Genomic DNA, 14,529 nt, shown 5'->3' with positions numbered 1-14,529 from the left:
GAAGTCCTAAATTGCCATTGAAGATTTAAGTGAAACTTATAAGCAATGACATGAAGATACTGTTTTTCAATAATTCAGCTTTGTGATTAACAACTATTGCACAATCAACTGTCTGTCCTCTGTCCCAAGTATGCTCTCTAGGTAACAGACTTGAATGCATTGGATCACTTGATTTGAAAGTTCAAGGTAATTTCTTTGTCTTATTCAAAAGTTCTTAAATGAATTCATCACTTTTGCAGATTATTCCTCTTCTCAAGTGTCTGGCCAAGGAAACAATGATCCCTACCCTGCTTAGTTTCTTCTTTGTTGCTATTTTTTTTTGAAAGTTAACTATGAATATATTTTCTATCAACAAACTTACAATTCATTTCTCTACTAATCATAATTCTTAGGGGTCCAATGATTGGAGTACTTGAGGAAGTATTTACTACCTTAATCATGTTGTTATTGAATCTTTCTGTCATACATTTGTTTCCCTTTTCAGTAATACTATTTACTTGGTCATTCAGTTCTCTTCTGCAAGTTTTAAGTATTATATGCCTACTATCTCTGCAAGTATTACACTGTCATGTGAAGGTTTCTTAGTTGGGCAAAACAGGAAAAGGGAACAGAATCAGGTGTTGAAGAACAGAGAAATACCACATCAAATGCAGAAAATTAACAGAAGAGTAAGAAGAGAGAATACAAGACTTGCTTCCGAACCTAAGAATCACACCTAGGATTGGAAGCCTCACACACATCATGGTAGAGAAGAAATCGGCAACTTTAGTCATATTCTGCATAAAGATTCTAATGATGTAACTCAGCTCACCTACTTAAAGAAAAAGAAACACTAACTACAGTTTTGGAGTCCTAAAATAACCTTCATAATTTACAGGTTGTTGTTCATGGCTACTGTGGCATAAACAATACTGTAAAATGTAAATTGTAGTTGTTACAAAATTTATTTTATACTAAATTATTAATGGCTGATGTTGCTTTATCATTAAGTCGTGCTGCTACATCACCTCATCTAATTATGTGGTATGACTTCAAGATCATTTAATATTAGTCATATTGTCATACACTCGTCAAGGTCCCTTATAGCTAAATTTAGACAAAAATAGAGGTACATAAAAAAGAAATCCCTAAGTCTTGTGGCCTTCCAATTTATTATGACATGATCTTGGATCTCCATCATCCGCTTCTGCAGAGCATGAATTTCCTTGAATACTTTGAAATTAAAGCTGCATTGACTAATCTTTCATCTGGTGGTTAACTAATGATGAATGCCTAAAATAGAACTTCACATTATGCTCAAATAGAATTGGAGCTCCAGCGGAGGTGGTAAGTGCAAACGAGCACAAGGTGCCACTTCATAACAAGTATGATGTGGCTGTTCAATAAGCAAACATAATGTGGCACTTTACCAGACAAGCATGATGTGGCAGCTAACCAACGAGCATCATTTTTGTTCTGATTACACTTTGTCTTAGATATTAAACATTTTCTTGAAGATCTTGAGCCCTTTTCAGATGGACATTTTCTTGTTCTGTAGTTAATCCATTCATATCTACCATCACCTAGCATCTTTTTTGTCGATAATCATTAAATATTATCTGTTAAGTTGACCGCATAATATATTCCCTTTTTATACTAACTATGGGAATTGTTTGATTAAAATTATTTTTATGATTTAGGGGTGCTTTGGTAGTTGCTACACCTTTTGCTAGCGGTTTTGATCACTTCTTAATTGCAGATGAAGTGCAATTCAAATTTGATAGGTGCCTTCGGTCTTTACAGGATACCGTGAGTCCATCATTTAACACTTGCATTGTTTTGATGTTCATTTTTCCAAAATTGAAGATTGGTTGCTGTTCACTTTACAGGTAAATGAGCTTCCAATATTTGGTATTGGCCACTCTCTGGGATCTGTTATCCACCTCTTAATTGGTACCAGTCTGTCTTTGTGAATGCTTTTACACATTTGGCTCTGGTGTCAATTTGTTGCAACTAAATTGTTAAGCAATAAACCAGGATCAAGATATGCTGTAGAAAGAACTGGGAATGTATTAATGGCTTTCAACAATAAGGTAATCATTCACACTCTCATGATTTTCTCTACTTCCATAAAGATGCGACTGTAACTTCTGAATAACATCTCAGCCAGTTGTATTTGCACTCAGTAGGTCAGTACTCTTTCTTTTCCAGGTTAATATAGAAGGGAAACTCTCACCTTTGTATTAAAGACCTGAACTTTGACCACCGGTGAGGCAGTGACCATGTTAAGTTTTTCTAATGCTAAAAGGAAAAATGTCACTTTTATTTTTGGTTCTTTAACAAACAAAAAAAATTTATAGCAAAATGACTAGGTTTTTTCCCTTCTCAACTTTTCATTTGTGTTTTATGGTTAACTTGTTTTCCCTGAATCACTTATAGCTATACTCTATTCTTAGTCATGGCTGTCTGATCATCATCTCTTCTCAAACCCGAGCATTTTGGTTGGTTAGTGAAAGTATAGGTCAATATTTGCTTTTGTTCTGTCAACCCGTATTGTTGTGACTGACTTACAGATTTAAGTGCAAGATAAATCTGAAAGAGAGCTTTAGAAACTCCCAATTTGGAAAAGATGCATGATTATGGTAAGATAATTAAGAAAAAAAGAATTTAAAAAGGTTTGTTATGGATTTAAAAGGGCATGATGAATATCTTGTTTTCACAATTGCAAATGATGCTGAGAGCTTCATCAATGTCATGACTGTTGGTATTCTGTAGAACACAGATTGGAGTGTGACTGTGTGAGTGAGTGTGTGTGTGTGCGTGTGTGTGTGTTTGTGTGTTTATTTTATGATTGAAGTTTTAAACAAGTACTTTGTTACATGATCATTCAGTTCCTTCATTTTGGCAGCACCTTAACTATCCAACTTAGTTACAGCTTCCACTAGCAGGATTTTGAAATCGGATTTTCTTAACAAAAACAATGAAAAGAATGAAGGTTTGGTTCCACCCCTTTTTTATGAGAGAGATAAGCTTTGATTTCACATGTTGATACAAAGTTTGGTTCCACCCCTTTTTTATGAGAGAGATAAGCTTTGATTTCACATGTTGATACAAACTGTAAGCTTAGTGCATAAAAGCTGTCAAAAGAATCAGTTCATGAATCTTTTATTTAACAATCTTCATATCTTAGTTCTTTTGGGAGGTAAATATGAAGCGAATGACTTAAAAAACATCGAAGTGTTATAATGTCAGAGAACCTTTAGTTTGCATACCATAAATTTATCCACTTTGTTGCTTAATTTCATAGTGCATAAAAAAAAATGCATTTTGAGGGGACAAAAGCTATTTGATGTGCATTTGCTTTTCTAAAAGAGTCTTATTTGTTACATTGTCAGCTTAAAGATTTGAAAAGTGCTCAAATTGTCTTAATTGTTGTGAAATTGACTGCCATAAGGACTCAGCATTTCCTTACAGAAACCTGTCTATATGGGAAAAGAGTGATTGCTCACTGTTATATTCTGGAAAATGAAACGTCCTGTTAATTTTTGTTTGTTTCCATTTTAGCTTTAGTCAAGATATGCAAATCTGTGTTGTTTGGATGAACTGAGTAAGTTTTCACCAACTTTACATGCAGATGTGTGTGTGTGTGTTTGTGTATGTGTGTGCATTCATGCTACAAGTTAATGTTTTTACATTTGTTGTTGGCAAATGGAAAAGGTTGCATCAACCATGAGAATCATGTTCCTCTGCAGGAAGCAAGCTTAGCTATCCCATTATTTTCTCCAGTTATTGTCCCAATGGCACAAAGTTTTGGTCCAGTTCTATCCCAGCTCACATCATCCCCAACAATTCGCCGTGGAGTGAGTCATTCATTTCTTCTTTTTATTTACTAAAGATGATTGATTACTTTCTCTGCCCTGGTCATTGCTATGACATGTTTAGTTAATCCTGATTTTGTTATATATCTTTGACATGTTTAATACAAGGTTCGCTGTACCGGTACCGGACGGCGTGCCGGTCCCGGACCGGTACGGTACGGTATCGATACCATACCGTACCGACACATGGTACGTCTGGGCGTACCGGTCCGGTACCGGTACACAATATTTTTTTCGATTTTTAATTTTTTTTGGATTTTTGAAGTTAATAATTGATAAATACAACTTCAATATGGCATTATATTGCATATTATTGACATATTTGGATTCAATTTGGAGTTAGATTGCGTACAAAGACTCTTAATAGCCATATGTTGCAATCGAATCAGTTTCATGCAGAAGAAAATGGGTTTGGAAGATTCAAAACACATCATAAAGCTCTTAACCATTTAACTTGATTAAAATTAGGGTGGTAAAACACCTGAACTCTCTCCTATTTGACTTATTTATGAAAAGTCTTGCTCCAATTGTGATCCTATATGATATCGCATATAACGTTTAAGCTTCCAGCATCACAACATTATGCAACCAGAAGTTATTCAATTTGATGATTCCACCATAAGAATTTCTTCATTAACTCTGAGACATATATACCACTACTAGCATCACAAGATTTATGATATTGATACAATCAGATATTATTCAATTTTATGATGCCATTTTGAGTTACTAATTGGACTATTAGATATCGCCCATGCTTCTTTTTTAATCATAAATGCTGAGTGTTGTGTGATTATAATACTGAGATTTTTATTTTAAAATCTTGTTGAGGTCTCTAAACTATCTGTTACAACTGCGATTAATTGTTGTGGAAACGAATACTTAAAACGGTACGAATGCACGGGGTTAAATGAGCAAGGAGTCATGGTACCAAACAGGGAGAAGGGTAATGGTAAATGCTTAGTAATTGTTGGGACGGGGAACCTCTATTACTAGCTATCAGAAGTTCAAAATTTTCTTTCAGGTTCCTCTCAAGTTCTCAGAATGCTTTCCTAGCATTTTCATCTGTTTGGTGATGAAAAACCAAATCAAATTCATCTTACGAGTTGGATTCCGATGAACTAATACATGGTACAAGCTTTACAATCTCGGTACCGGATCTTATACTGACACCATTCTATTATAATATCGATATATATTTCAATTTGGTACAAAATAACATACCAAATATTGGTATAATATGAAATAACATATCAATATGATATAATACATCATATCGGATACTACAAGACAGATGGTATAACAGATATGATAGAGAGAGAGAGAGATGTGCTTGAGGTTTCATTTTATTTCAGATACCAAGAAAATAACACAAGATCTTCATCAAACTGAGCCACCTTCCCCCCTTTTCCATGGGCGGTACGGTTCGGTTCACCCCGAACCGGTCCAGAACCGAGCCGTACCGCCCGGTTCCGGGCGGTATGAGCCCGAACCGCCCGGTTCGGTGCGGTTCGAGGTCTTTTTCCGAAAAAAAGGCCCGAACCGGACCGGTAAGGGACCGGTCCGGCTTGGTACGCCCCGTACCGAGCGGTTCGGCCCGGTATGGCGAACCATGGTTTAATATAATAACCGTGGATACCTGTTCTTCTGCTTTTTTTCTTACCAACTAGACACTCTTGGCTACAGTGTATATCAATTTATTTGAACTTTGAGTTATCTGCAAGGAAGCAGGCAAGTATGGACCTAAAGGTCGTAAACCTTACCTTTTGCAGAGGTTGTATCATTGCATGCCTAAAATAATTGCTATCAATGTTTTTTTTTTTTTTTATGACATAATTGCATTACCATCCTCCAAACTTGGGGATGACACACTTATTTTCTTCTTTTGTATTTGAGCTGACAAAGAGTGTGCAACCTGCAACTATGCACCTCGAGCTCAGGCCAGCCACTTCTTGTTCCACATATTTGTTACTTTCTGCATGATATTGTATATCAAAGTCACTATGTTCTGCATTGCAATTTTTGATATTTCTAACACCTTCACTACTTCCACTATCATTTGACTTCTTCTAACCCAGGGGACTATAAGCTGGAACATCATTAAGCAATTGCTATACTGCTTAAGGCCAGTATCTTATTTTCTTTTGCATCTCTAAATCTAGGCCATTGCAGCTGTCATTGTTGATGATCTAAGTTCTTTTATGCAAGTCAAGTCTCAAATGTCAAATTTACAGAGTCTTGTGACAATGGTTTACTATTGATTCTATGGGGTCATTAAGACCTTATGTTTTGATCATGATGCTAAGTATTTATTTGCTGATTTTTGTTCTTTTCTTTATTTTCCGAGGGAAATTCATCTCTGCTTTTTTATTCTCATTCTTACCAACCAAATGGTGTTGTTAAGAGTGAAAAGCTGTCATATTCTTGAGGTGCCTTGCTTGCACAATACATCATTAACCAGACATACTCCAACACTATTGAAACTATTTGAAAGTATGCCTTCTTTTGAGCACCTATACTCTTGCCATCCTCTACAAATCCATCAGTATGATGTTATTCTACATTTGACATTGTCACCTGGCACCGTCACTTGGGCACCCTCCCTCTCCTCTTCCTATGGCTTTATGCTTTTTCAGTGTTGATTGGCTGGCTATGTCACTGATTGCTGCTCCATTATCAACTATATTTTTGTTGCCTTTTCCTATGGGAATTCTCATACTTACCATAAGATCAGAAGCAGGATGCAATTTCTTGCTCTAGTGCTGAAGCAAAATATTTGTTATGGCTAAGAATACTACTGAAATAGCTTTGCTTTTTAGTCTATTCGGTAGTATAGAGTTATCATCGATATACACGTGCCTTTGTGACATCAAAAATGCAATTCAAATTGCAAGTTATTTGGTGTTTCATGAGTGTACTGAGCATATCGAGATTTATTGTCATTTAACTCATCATTGCTATGTTGGCATGCTCTATCAATCGTGCATTGCGCCGCTAAGTTCTCAAAAAATCATGCATGGAGATTTTCCTCGTAATGACTCTCGATGTGCTGACCACTATGAGTTTGAGAGGGGTTGTTAGACCATCTGTATCTTGACCTTCTTTTAGGTCTTATTGTACCTTTTCTCTGTATTTTGGTGGTATGTTATTGGGCTGTTGCTGTAACTGAATGCAGTTTTTGCATCTGCCTGCTGTCTGTGATTTATCTCTCAGAATTCTAGAGCATTGCTCGTTCTTGCATGAACATAAACTGCAATAGATAAGGTGGTCTTCCTTCCCACCATTTGCCCTTGCTAGGTTCCCAAGGGCCCCTTCATTGTGTGAAGTCATGTCGGTCGGGAACTTACCATCAATTACTGGTTGTGAGGCTTGCATCTGATTATGAAAATCTGCCTAATCCTTCATGGGTCCTTCTTGACTCCATAGCCAAGCTCATTTTGGTCACAGTGGCCTGGCTGATGGTGGTGTTGCTGATGGTAATCATCATCATCACCCAAGCCTCTTGCCACAAATATGGGGTCCGCTGTAATGATAGACTCAAAGTTGAGGATGCTCTGATTATCAACCTGACATCAACCCTCTAGAATTGGTGACAAATTCCTAGTCAAGGCGAATCTAGGCAAGATAGAGGAATGCCATTAAATCTATATGGCCCATTTTGCAGGGAGAGCACTGGGGCAGGATGTTGGGGGGAAGACCTACCTTATAATTTGCAATTTAAGCTTATGCAATGTGGAGAAAACCTCCAAAATTACCTTGAACTTGGAAGGAGCCTAGATGAAGGGGAAATATTGTAACATTTGATGTTGGAAGCTGTGTTCATTGCAAAGGCACAGAAAAATGAAAGAGCCACATGAAAAGTAGAAAATTCCTAGGCAGTTTTAGTGTTCTCGCTTTATTTGTTGTAGCATGCCACCTAATTTACTCTATCTTATAGGATGCAAGTGGTGTACTATCACATTTCGTTTATAAGAAGGAAGGGTTTCTGGATGTTAATCCAGAGTTCCTTTTTTTTTTTTTTTCTGGGTGTGTCTGTGCTTTTTTTTCTTTTCTTTTTTTTTTTTTTGGGTGGTGGTGGGCGGCGCTGGGGGTGGAATGTTGAGGGATCTTATATTTTACTGCATGTGCATTCATATGTGGAAATAAATCTAACAATCACTATTTCTTTGAAAACTATCATCTTTAGCAAATCTGGATATAGATCTTATGTAAATCCAATTTTTACATGACCTGTTGATTGCCCTATGCCTTACCATCTACAGTGTATGTTTCTACAACTTGAAGAAAATGATTTCATTACAAGGAAGCATGTATTGTGCTCTAAATGATCAGATCTAAGCTGTCACATACTGATAGAATTAGCTCACTCTGTTACAACATAATAGACGAATCTCTTCATGGTGACAAACATATAAAAACTGAAAGCAAATAAAATATAATTTTGAGTGGTACAAGGATGAAGAGAGCTATGTGCCAGGTTGTGGCCATAAGTAGGTTTAGGTTGCTCATAAGTTTCATATAGGAGATCCATAAGAATTGAGACTTCTGTTTTGGTCATTATCATCAAGATTCTTTGGCAAGCTTCCAAGATTGTAGTTAATAGAAAATTTTTTATATGCACACTGAGAGTACATAAGGCAATGTGACAACAATTCAACATTCTATTCCTTGATCTGTTGCCTCATAATGAACAAGTGATATGCCATTCACCTTAAGATCATTTCTTCTCCATTTAGAATGTATTCCTATCTGTTTCTTTGTTTGTTTCTTTCTTTCTTTCCTTCTTCTTCTTCTTCTTCTTCTTCTTCTTCTTTGGGTTTGGGCTTTTTCTTTACATGTTGAGTAGTCCATATAAGATACTATAAATTTCTCCAATGAACTTGCATGCAATGTTGACCTTTCCAGAAAACCGACCAACAGAATGGGGTCTCTGTTTAAGATAAGATGTTGGCACAGATAGTTTTCCCTTTGTGTTATGGCTGTGCTTTTCTATTGATATCCTTTGCTATTGGAGGGTTATCTTTTTTCATAAACTTTCCTCCTTATGTACAGGTTTTTCCATGCCAATGATGCTGGTCATACTAACAGAAGTAGAAAACCCTACATGTTGGAATTTTTCAACCATGAAGCATTAAATTCCATTTCAAAAAAGCAAAAGATTTTTTTTTTTTAATTTCATTTTTATTGTTTTTTGTTTCTTTACTCTTTAAGATGATGGATGGTTCAATTCTTAATAAATAGGCAGAAATGGCTATGAAGCAACTACAGAATCTTAGTCCTCCAATGATGAGGCAAGTTCTTCCTTTGGTTGAGCAACTTCCTCCATTGTATATGGATTTAGTTAAGGGGAGAGAAGATTTTACTCCAAAACCAGAGGAAACTCGCCGACTGGTATGTCGAATCCTTTCCTATTATATTCTTGTTGTGCTAAACTTAGGATATTCAAAGTGCATACCTGCCACATCTTCTGCAGATAAAGTCTTATTATGGTATTTCACGGAACCTTTTGATAAAGTTTAAAGATGATACAATTGATGAAACTTCAACACTGGCACAAGTGCTAAGCTCGGAATCTGCCATAAGCTCTCTACTGGATATGTCAATTAGGTCCATTCCTGGAGATCATGGGCTTCCTTTGCAACAGGTGGACTTCATTCCATGCCTTGAGTTTGTTAAATTCAGATCTTGGGTGTCTACTTTTGAAAGTATTGCTAAGAAAGACTTTCATAATTACCAGGAAATTCATGTGATCAAAATCCTGTTGATTTAGTTATAAAGTTTCACATGTCATTTATCTCTTACTTTATCTGTTTTGACTTTTATAATAAAATCTTGATGTAAGTATGGGTAACATTCTGTAGGTCTTCCCCGATGTTCCACCTGCTATGGCAGATGCTGTAAATCGAGGAGGTGAGCTTCTGGTAAATCTGACTGCTGGAACACCATGGGAAGCTGTGGCAAAAGAAGTAGGAAACACATTGGGTGTGGATTCAGGGATCCTACGGGCACAGATCTCGAAGGATGTTAATATGCTTGTAGATGTAATCACATCATGGATGGCTTCAAACTCTGGCCCAAAACTTCTTCGACCCTGAGTATATATACAGATAGGAAAGATTAAGATTAATGGGCAATGACAACATCTAAGGTTAAATTACAGAGATTGAAATGATACCAACAGTTCTTGTGCATATAATGTATGTACACTCTGTGTCTAGGATGTGATTTGTACATATTACAGAAAGCTTTCTGTGGCATTTTTATAGAATCCAATGTATTCATAACTTGTCATAAACATCACGCCTTGTTCCAGCAACTTATATGATGGCAATAATTGTCTACACACTTCATCAAAAGAGAATCTTTTCCCTACCTTTAATTGCTATTCCATATACTGCATTGTAGGCTTGTTTCAGTGCATGTAATTGAATACGTTGTAGTTCTATTTACTACAACTTGTTCCAATCCTGCTTTTGGTTTCATGCTATCTTGTATCAAATGTGTTATTGTAACTACATACTCTTGCCCAGATGTGTTATTTCAAATGGCCAGTTCTGGCCATAGATAGTGTGAGCGACATATTACTTGGGCTTCCTGTTAATTACTTAGTTAAGATCGATACTTGGTTGGCAACCGTTTATCTAACTGCCTGAAAATCAGGAGTCATCTGTCCCATCCATGATGTTAGTGAATTTAAGATAAACTTCATCGATATTGCAGTAAAAATAACAGTAAATGCAATAATATCACATCAGAAAATGGAATAAATACAAGAAAGAATGAATTTTTTTTTTTTTGGTAAAAAAAGAATGAATCTTCTTTGAAAACGCATGACGTGGCTATTGCCACGTCGACAATGTAAGTCCCACGTCTAAATTTCATGCGTACGTATAGCGGTATCTTTAGCAACTGATTTTATTTAAAAATTAACCACTCTTGGTCTCTTGTTAAATTGTAAGTGGTCGGTCATGACACTTCCAAGTAACATCTAAATAATAAACGTTGTTAAATCGCTAGTATGCTTTAAATGGGGCAATAAATAATAAAAATAAAAAAGAAAATGCTCACATGTAAATCAAGTCCTGATCCTCTAGGGTTCTTGGAATATCTAGATGATCCACATTTTCAACTCCAGACAAGTTGGTCCCACCATCAATAATGGTGGTGGACTCTTGAAACCATCAATAGCTAGGTTCTCCTATGCATTCAATCACCCACCTTTGATTCTTGAAACCATCCGTATGGGCGTAGGTAAAAACGATTGGACCGTCTTAATAGATCTATAGAAATAAAATAAATAAAATATAGCTAGAGGATGACAAGAAATCTTCTCTTATTTTTCAAAAAGGATCAGAAAACAAAATACTTTCAGAGTTGGCTTGTTTTTATGATGTAAGTATATTTATAACTATGGAACAGTCCATAAAGACAATCTAATCGAGGCTACGTCGCAACCACATGCTAATCACTGAATGGCACATAGCCATCAAGCATCGTTTTGCATCATCAATTATTGCCAAAATGTGTTTCTATCATGTTTTGTTATTATAGCCTTAAAACATAAATTATGCTCAAAGATATTTTGGTTACCTTATCTTGTGTGTGCTACTTGCTTTTATTTATCATTAGACAGGTTAATTAGGATTACTCGCATTGAATTGCAAATGTAATTAACAACGTTCTAATATAGAAACCTTCAAAACATAGTCTCCACATTCATTTTATAACCTGGTGTCTTATCTATACCTCCGTGCTTAATATAACCTTGGATTATTTGACTTGGTATTGGATCAACTCCATGGTTATAAATGTATGTAAGTTAGGATTCATATTATTCCTCTCTTTCTTCTCGGTCTCCAAATCTTGTGAAATAGAGCATAGTAACAGAGGGCACAGAGTTAGCATTGTTAAATGAATCGGGCAACTCGGGCTAAACTCAATATGGCTTGAATATATATATATATATATATATATATATATATATATATATATATATATATATATATATATTATATATATATATATATATATATATATAATATTGGCTCATTGATCAAGACTTTAACTAACATGTTCTTTTAATTCTTTGAAATAATTAATTATTAATTCGGGCTTGCACCAAGCTTAAATTCAAGCTCTAATTTATTTCGACTTAATTTGTGATTATCGAGCTGGTTAATCAGGTTCATCTCTTTGGCTTGGTTTAGATGAAGCTCAAATTGAAATAATGATAAATAAATCATGCCTCATCTTAATATTTAACCATGAAACTAATCTGAAATCATGCTCGATCATGACCAAGGTCTATCAATCTGAGTTTGATTATACCCCTGCACCTCATGGTTTTGTCATGATGGTGGTAGCTAATAGTGCAGTCCTCTTTGGGCTTGACATGTTCGATGTCAAGCTTAGTGCTGCTTTGATGTGGACGTGCACAAGTATTTCAACCTTTAAAATAATGCAAAGATGGTACAAAAGGTCTTGTCGGTCCCTTGGGCATCATTGTCGAGCCTTCGTTGCAGCAGGCATGCCCTCTGGAGTGTTGAAAGGCAAACTAGATCGAGCATGGGAACCAGAAAAATAAAATTTCATCTCGAATATAAATAATTTTAAAATTTTAGAGCATTTACAAGATATTATTGTATTATATATATATATATATATATTTTGAGTAGTTAATGCTAGCTCGCAAAACCTAATAGACTCCATCCGTCCAACTTGATTAAATGTATAGTTACAAAAGACGAAAGGTAACGAAACAAATTTTTTTTATATCATATCTGATAAATATTTATCATTTTTATTATTTTTTATTTTTTTTATGATGAACGAAAGAAGTAAATTATTTTCATCATGTATTAATAAAAATATAATAATTTAATACAAAAATAAGAAAAAAAAAATATGAAAGAAAACCCGTCATAAAGACAGGAGCCATCCCATCATATTAGAGCCCTGAAATAAGTATTGAGGGCAGACATAAGACAAACTCCAAACAAGTTCAGAGCAGACTGTGGAGACCGCCTGAATACTAAAAGTGGCAAATCAGTAGACATTCAGAGCCCGCCCCCCAAGGCAGCCAAATGTTGATATGAAGAGTAGACTCCGATCCACCACAATCGAAATAACTACGTTAATCTTCAGAGGTAGTAACACGAAGATTTTTGCAGGGCTAAAGTTATAGAGAGGCATCAGAACAAGGGGGTGACAAAGAAATGGATGGACATCAGAGCAGAAAGCAATATCAGACTTTAGAATTCAGACACTTAGGCACAGATGGGTAATGGAAGTGCTCCTCCTAAGAGGGATGAGATAGATAACATGAGATCGAGTCAGAAGAAATCCTCACGAGCCTGCAGCTGAGAACAAAACATAGTAGAGAATAGCCTTGATCCTAGACCAAGTGGCACCCAAGATCTTTAGTCGCCTGAGGTTGCAAAGAACTGACCAGTCTCTGAACAAGAAAAAGGCATTCCCGGCAACAGTCTGCAAAGAGGAGGTTTTATGGAGGAACAATCTGGCATTACGCTCCCTCCAATATCTTCAAGCGACAGTAGAGACAAACATCATGATAACAGGTTGCGAAGGCTTCGGGAATTTCGATTGAATCCAGTCCATGGAAATGAATTTGAAAGTGCATGGAGGGCAAAAGGTATCCCAAGCTACACATAAGCGGCTCCAAATCTTAGCGAAAAGAGGGCAGCAAGAAAAGAGGTGGTCGATAGTTTTCGGAGAAGAACTATAGATGGCACAACCACCCAGAAATTTGCCCAGCTTCGGACTGATAATATCCCTGGTGTTAAGCTTGTGCTTCCAACACAGCCACAGAAAGCACCTTATTTTCAGAGGGATGGGGAGGTTCCAAAGGGAAAAGGTGAACCTATAAAGTGTTCTGGAGCAGTTGAGGAATTGGTAAAGCTAAGCAGTGGAGAACTCACCATTGCCGAAAGCTTTTCAAACAATTTGATCATCTTCGTTGCCAAGAGATACCGAGTTTAGAACGCTAGATAGGAGATCGAATTGGGAGTGCACCTAGGCAGAGAGATTCATCGGAAGTCTAAGGCACCAAAAACAGTTTCTAGGTTTGAAATGACTTGCCACGGTGCCATTCTTGTTCTTGCTACATTTGAAGAGGTCGGGAAATAGAATTTGAAGAGGAGCATTGGCCATCCTATTATCCTTCCAAAAGAGAATTCGCACCCCATTTCCACAAAGAAAGTGAGTGCGGTTTCAGAATACTGAGAGGCAACTGATAACATATCACCATATAGAGGAACACCTCCTAGGAGGTTTCTAAGAACAGCCAAGTCGGACCTTCTTATGGTATGCCCATTGGATCTGCTTTTGCCACAATGCAGGGTCACTAGAAAGCAGTCTCCACCCCCATTTGGCTAGGAGGGAGGAGTTGAGTTGGTTGATGTCTTTAACCCTAAGTCCACCCTCCTTTTTCAAACAAACAGTGCTCCAACTAACTTTGCAGGATAGACCATTGGAGGAGGAGGCTCCGGCCCAAAGGAAGGATCTCCTATAAGAGTCAATCTTCTTGGCAATCCACTAGACAGCTTAAATAATGATATAAAGTACAGTAGAAGTGAGGTGAGGATGGAGTTGATCAGAGTAAGCCTACCTATAAAAAAAAAGGAGCTTAATTTTCAGGTAGCAAGATGGGATT

General features: G+C 36.5%; 1 non-coding gene across 1 annotated transcript in view; it reads left to right on the top strand.

Annotated features, from left to right (window-relative positions):
- The window catches only part of LOC105047005 (uncharacterized), a 30,283-nt gene extending 20,047 nt beyond the window's left edge, over nt 1-10,236 (top strand). Inside the window, exons 4-10 of the transcript XR_012142080.1 lie at nt 1,680-1,788; nt 1,869-1,932; nt 2,017-2,072; nt 3,732-3,839; nt 9,099-9,248; nt 9,331-9,501; nt 9,719-10,236. This is a non-coding gene — a transcript (uncharacterized protein). The remainder of the gene's footprint in view (nt 1-1,679; nt 1,789-1,868; nt 1,933-2,016; nt 2,073-3,731; nt 3,840-9,098; nt 9,249-9,330; nt 9,502-9,718) is intronic.
- Nucleotides 10,237-14,529: the final 4,293 nt, after the last annotated feature.

This window comes from Elaeis guineensis, chromosome 6, assembly GCF_000442705.2.
Source record: "Elaeis guineensis isolate ETL-2024a chromosome 6, EG11, whole genome shotgun sequence".
NCBI lineage: Eukaryota > Viridiplantae > Streptophyta > Magnoliopsida > Arecales > Arecaceae > Elaeis > Elaeis guineensis.
Note: the sequence above shows the minus strand (reverse complement) of the source record. Positions and strands in the feature narration are given on the sequence as shown.